Source organism: Mus pahari, chromosome 8, assembly GCF_900095145.1.
Source record: "Mus pahari chromosome 8, PAHARI_EIJ_v1.1, whole genome shotgun sequence".
NCBI classification, from domain to species: domain Eukaryota; kingdom Metazoa; phylum Chordata; class Mammalia; order Rodentia; family Muridae; genus Mus; species Mus pahari.
In genome coordinates this window covers 99389284-99396225 of record NC_034597.1, presented here as the reverse complement: position 1 = coordinate 99396225, position 6942 = coordinate 99389284, and the positions used below count along the sequence as shown (strand labels likewise).

The 6942-nt window shown below is 35.0% G+C and overlaps 1 long non-coding RNA gene across 1 annotated transcript in view; it reads left to right on the top strand.

The window, feature by feature from the left end:
• LOC115064565 overlaps window positions 1-6942 on the top strand; it is a 111314-nt gene that overhangs the window by 26325 nt on the left and 78047 nt on the right. The window lies entirely within an intron of this gene.

Below are 6942 nucleotides of genomic sequence, written 5' to 3'. Positions count from 1 at the left end.
CCTTTCTAACTCTGTGAAGAATTGGGTTGGAATTTTGATGGGGATTGCATTGAATCTGTAGATTGCTTTTGGCAGGATGGCCATTTTGACTATGTTAGTTAATTTACATGGCATTGATCAAGAAGCATTAAAATTTACTGCTAGGTTGCCGAAGAGTATGGAAGTACTCGTGTGTATGTGAACTCCTGAGGAAAAATCTCTCAACATTCAGAGTTACACAGCAGAGAGCTCTCAATTCTGAGTTCTTCCAGCCGTCACAGTATCGTTGTTTTCTCTTATCTCCTGCAGTTTCATCTGGATCTCCATCATCTCCATTTCTATCACCTTCATCTCAATCTTCAATATCCAACATCTCCATGTCCATCTCATTCTCTTCTGGTACTTTTCAACCTTGGCTCCTACAAAAGTAGAAACCTGTCAGACTAATTTTGCAGACATAATTTCTTAAAGTATAATAAACAAACAAACAAACAAATAAACATTTATGTATGTATGTATGTGTGTATGTATGTATGTATGTATGTATGTATGTATGTATGTATGTAAGTATGTATGTATTGGCTTTTGGCTTTTTGACCAGGAGCTTGCTTTGCACTCTAGGCAGGTCTCAAACAGACATCCACCTGCCTCCACTTCCTTGGTGCTAGAATTAAAGCCATGTAGCACCTATACAGATACAATGAAATTTAAAATACATAAGATATACATGTCTTTAAATTAAAATCAACTTGCTAATTAACACTGAAACCTCTGAAGGTTTGAGTTCTCCGTTTTCTGAAAAGACGTTCTCTCAAACGTCCATGGATTTTATATTGCCTTTTCATTTGCTCAGGAGAAACTTCGCATACTTCTGTGATGAAAAAAATTTACAAATATTTTATCCTTTGTTCTTGTAACTTATTGTTATATAAGAGTTGTGTCATTTAAAATTACATAAGAATCATATCACCAGAACAAAAGTCCAGTTTAAATCTGGTTAAAGCAGTTTGTGGAAAGTTTAGTTAATATTTTTGAATGGAAACTTAATGTACTTGTGGTCAAATAATATAAATTCATTACTTATTTAAAATACAATTTCAAACTTAGAAAAGTTGAAGAATTTTTCTGTTGATGGTGCCAAGATTCAAACTTATCTTCTATGTATTCTCCATTGTTCAATATTTATTATTCACACTTTGTGTTCTTCTTTCTAATTAGAGTGTAACAATCGACCATACACTAAAAATTATCATAAGAGCAAGTCAGGATAGACAACACATTGTTTTTAGAATTAATGTTTTGGCAAATATTGGGATATTGTTTCTGATAATTATTGTAACAGCCTCAGTAATTGCACATTTTTAAATAAATAAATTCTTAACAGCAGCTTACCCAACTATGTGAGGATTCTTTCAAAAAATCCCTGAAGCCTGACATGATTGGCATTATACAGATGGATCAAGTTATATTTAAGGATATGTGTGTGTGTGTGTGTGTGTGTGTGTGTATGTATATGCATGTGTATACAGATATGAATGTAATAAAAATTGATAAAAAGACTTCTTGATTGTGAAAGAGAGCAAAGTGGGTAAATGGTAATGCTTCACGTTAGGAAAAGTAGGATATAAATAATGTTATAATCACAAACACATCATTAAGGAATAGTTTTGAGCCTAAAAGTCAATTGTTAGAAAGCAATAGGAATCTTTTCTCTTAAAATTAAAATATATTGGTTATTTGAAAATGACTCTAAGCGACTGGATTTGTTAAACTATTTCCTATGAGTTTCTATTTTTCTGGAATTAAAAATTGCATGAGATTGTATATTTGTACAATTATAATAATCAACCATTTTAGTTTTCTCTATGGTTCTTATTCAAAAATTTTAACTTTAAGTGTCCAACAACAACAGAAAATTCTTAATATTGTGGTCTTGAACGAACACCAATACTTTGAAAACTTTCAACTGCAAAGGAAGACAAGGTGACTAATAGGAAAAGGTGAAGAATTTTGTTTCATGATGATTTGTCTAAAGTTTGAACAACACATTCCTTATGATAAACAGTAACAATGATGAGATTATTGCTATATTACTATATCATTTGCAAATTAACTTTCATTACTTAAGAAGATATTTTACAACAGAATAAATGATAGAGATCAGTGGCAAAATTTGCTTATTCTGCTAAGACATGGATGGGGTCACATCTGTTTGTTTGGCTTCACTCTAAGAAACATTATTGAGCCAGGCGTGGTGGTGCACGCCTTTAATCCTAGCACTCAGAAGGCAGAGGCAAGCAGATTTCTGAGTTCGAGGCCAGCCGGGTCTACAAAGTGAGTTCCCATAATAAACACTGTAAAAGTTCTACTAGAATTTAAGTAATGTAAAGGAAAACAAGTTTGAATTTCTGCTCATTTAATACAGCTAGACCCGAACATCCCTGGATTACAATTTAATGAATGTGAGTAAAAATAATAGTTTTCTCCTCATAATTAACTATTTAACCCAATCTTATAATTGATATCATGGAGTAGAAGTTTTATAGCTATGTTCTGAAGGCATAAAACACCATTTTGATTTGTCAGTAGATGATGAAATTAAAAGTGTACAACCTAAAAATAAAAATAAGCAGGTCATGTTAAGGTGCATGATAGATATTTAATCTGTAATCTGAAAATTATTCAAAAGGTCATGATTGATTGCTGAGAGAGGTAGATTTAGCCTCAAAAAGATGATTTCTTTTCCTAATTAGTTATCTGGAACAAAATGGTTTTCCCTGAAATCATAATCACTCAACCAACAAAAAGGGAACATCATATGCATATATTTATATGCATCTATATGTAATAATAATCAAAGGAAACATGCCATCAATTTGAGAGATAGTTGGAAAAAGGGCATGGGAGAGGAATAAGACTTGATTCAGGTTGAAAGAAGGAGAACAGGGAAGGGACACAATCATATTTTAATTAAAATATTAAAATTAATGATGTAGAAGCCAGTGTAAATAAGTTTATCCTGATCCTAACATTCAGGGAACATTGTAGAAGAGAGGGAATAAAAATGGCAGCCAGAGGATCAAGGACTTTGTTGTAAAGTTTTGTCTCTTAGTCACATCAGAAGCTATATCCAGTAATTCTAATGTGACTACCCAACATGCCAAGCTACGTGGGAAAAGCCAACAAGGCCTCTGGCCTACACAAAGTATTACAGACAACTGACTAAACTTGGCAGTGGGAGATGTGCAAAAAACATACTAACTACCTTTCTAGTGCCAAATCATCAGCCTAGAAATTATACATTCAAGTAAGTTTTATAAAATTAGCAGGATAAATGTCAGAGTATATATGTGTATACAATTCCCTATATTCAGACAATAATAATTAATGAAGAAGAGCATCCTTGAATTTGAATGACAACAAGGATAATTATATGGGATGATTTGGAGGAAATAGAAAAGGAAGTGAGGAATATTGTGGTTAAATTAAAATGCAAAACATAAAGAGAAAGAAATGAAAAGAAATATAAATTGTGACTTCTGTGTAAACCAGAATCTGTCCCAAATTGATGTTCTGAATTTTTAGGTTAAGTGTGCATAATCTTGTCTTATCATTTATTGGACTAGAATAATTTCTAACTACATCCTAAGATATACACAAGTTTGTGTGTGATATTTAACTTTTACAAATGAAACAGAATTTAGAGTCAATAGTTCCTCACATATAACATGACATTTTCCAGCCTGAATTTTCTTTTAGCTTTATTATAGTAAATTCCAACATTTGTAATTTGTTATCTGTTTAGTCTATCATCTGAGATAGTTGATATGACCCACCACAGGCACACCACCACATTAACTTCAGTGCAACTATATGTCAGTGGATATAATAAAACACTATAAATCATAGGGTTTTAAATATGTTTTTAATGTTCTCCTGTTACTGAATAGATATTTTTACATAATAAAGACTTATTCCAGTTTTCTCTCCCTCTGTTCTTCTCTATTCCTCCCCCCTCCCCTATTATTCAGAAGCACTTCCTTTCTGTCTCTCGTTAGTTAACAGGCTTCTATGGGATAATGATAAAATAAATATCATATGATAACACAAGCACTATGTCATAATAATTGGAAAAAAAGAGAAGCAGGAGAAAAGGAGCCCAAGAGAAGGCACAGGTCTCAGACCCACTGATTCACACACACAAGAACCCCATAAGAAATGCTGAACCAGAACCCATTATATGTACACATAGAATCTCATGGAGACCCATGAAGGCCCTGTGCATACTGCGGACTCTGTGAGTTCATAGGACCTTTGCTCGCTCATGTTGATTTAGATGATATAGAGGGTTTTGTTTCCTTGGTGTCCTCCATTCCCTCTGGCTATTCCAGTCTGTCTTTCTGCCATCTCTTCAGTCGGGTGCACTGAGCCCAGAAGGAAGATATTTGAAGGAGATGTCCCATTTGGGGATGCATGCTAAAGTGCAATCTTATACTAGAAGTTAATGTAGCTCTCACCTTTCATCAAAGAAGACTTTCCTTGTGGCAAATAGAGACCATTTTAGAAAACCAAAACTGGACACTACACAGACATCAAGTATCATGGGGCAAACCAGTCCCAACAGATTACTTTTAACACAACTGATGCACCTGAGGCCTAAGGAACGTCTTGTAACAGGGGGCAAAAATACAGTAAAAGCCAAAAGGCCAAAGAGTTTGTTAAGACATCATGTCTCTAATAAATGGAATGCCTGAACAATGACATCAATGGACATTGCTAAGGAGGAAGAGGGGAATCCCACAGAGGAGAAATCTCACACTTAAACAATTATTGGCACCCAATAATGCTGAAAGGAGGAGAAATTTCTCTTCCAGGTACAAGACCCTAGTGCCTTATCAGATATAAAGTAGTCTGGCCTAAATCATAAGTATGTAAACAACAAAAACAGATTCAGCAGTCTCTCTCTCTGTCTCTGTCTCTGTCTCTGTCTCTGTCTCTCTCTCTCTCTCTCTCTCTCTGTGTGTGTGTGTGTGTGTGTGTAAAACTAATAAAGAAGACATTGGAATAGTTGGACTGAGAAAATAGAAGTTTATGTAATTGTATTTTAATTAAAAATATAAAATATATGGTTATAATAAAAATTGCATGCGATCATCGCTATCAACACATACTTTCTTTAAATGATATACATGTTTTTTTTAAACATTTTTAAGTAAAAAAATACCAACACTCATAGCTTTTTGTCCTTTCTTAACCTTCAAACTTTTGCAACTCATTTTTTGATGTTCTAAACACTCATTTGGCAGTTTACTTTGAACTCAATATAACACATCATTTTATTGACAAGTAGTTCAGCCTAGTCTCTGAGATAAAGATTCCTTTAAGTGTTGTTTTTGTTTTCAAAACTCAATAATAATTCCTTAATATCACCCATTAAGTAAAGTTCTAACATATTATATTGCAATTATTGCAATCATTGCCAATTATATTGTAATCATTGCTGGGTCTAAACAATATCAGTATATTGCAATCCACTGATAAAATTGTGTGCTTTTTAAAAATATCCTTTACTGTGATTCTTTTCAGATATCTCTTTCTCTCTAGTGCTCCTTGTTTTTGTCTTTCTAATCTACAAACCTTTGCTTCAGTCTCTGCTGTTGGTTTACACTGATTGAGCAGCTGGTCTAGTTCAACTTGTTTCTCATTTCCTCCTGTTGTTTCTCAACTGCTAGTAAAATTGAAAGACAACTAGAGGCATTTTCATGTGACACTAGGCCAGTTCTCAGTTCTTTTAGCTTCTATAAGATAGAATGATTGTAGCTTTTCCTTCACATTAAAGCACAGATATAAAAAAGTCGATAATGATTTTGTTTTTGTATGTTAAAGATAAAAAAGTTTCTCTGGACTGTTTTGTCCCGACGGAATTTAACCAGAGTTATTCAGAAGCAATATGGGAATCATTATCTCTTTAACTGAGGTTCTTTTTGTCATTATTTTTATAAATGTACATGTAATGGAGTAATGTTTTGTTATGTACTGTCTCATTCACTGGCTTTTCTAAATCACAGTATTTGCAGGACACCCCCAGTTACCTGGTTTATCAAAAGGGATGTGGACTGAAAATTCTGTGTGGTCTTTGCTTTTCTGCCAAATGAAGATCATTAATTAAAAATGTCCTACATCTTCTTTGCCATCATCTCTCATACTAATTTTATAAACCCTGTGAGATATGGCATGCAACACGAAGTTGGCCTGGGAGGATCTGTACCATTAAATGTGGCTGAGGCTGGAGCTAGAGCTGCCTTCCAGTATGTGGTCTCCCCGTCTTCGTGAAAGATAGTCATGCAATCTGGCAGCATAGGCTTGTTCAAGGTAGTGTGTGCAGAGTAGCCAACAGCTGCTTACCAGCTCATGGAATGTGTTGCAGAGGGTGATCTTTATCTTCCTTTCTTTCTTTTTTTACTTTTTTTTTTCTTTTTTCAATTTTTATTAGGTATTTACTTCATTTACATTTCAAATGCTATCCTCAAAGTCCACTATACCCTCCCCTCCCTGCTCCTCTATCCACCTACTCCCCCTTCTTGGCCCTGGTGTTCCCCTGTACTGGGTCATATAAAGTTTGCAAGACCAAGGGGCCTCTCTTCCCAATGATGGCTGACTAGGCCATCTTCTGCTACATATGCAGCTAGAGACGTGAGCTCTGGGGGTGCTGGTTAGTTCATATTGTTGTTCCACCTATAGGGTTGAAGACCCCTTCAGCTCCTTGAGTACTTTCTCTAGCTCCTCTATTGGTGGCCCTGTGTTTCATCCCATAGCTGACTGTGTGCATCCACTTCTGTGCTTGCCAGGCACTGGCATGGCCTCTCAAGGGCCCTTTCAGCAAAATCTTGCTGGCATATGCAATAGTGTCTGCTTTTGGTGGCTGATTATGGGATGGATCCCTGGGTGGGTCAGCTTTTGGAT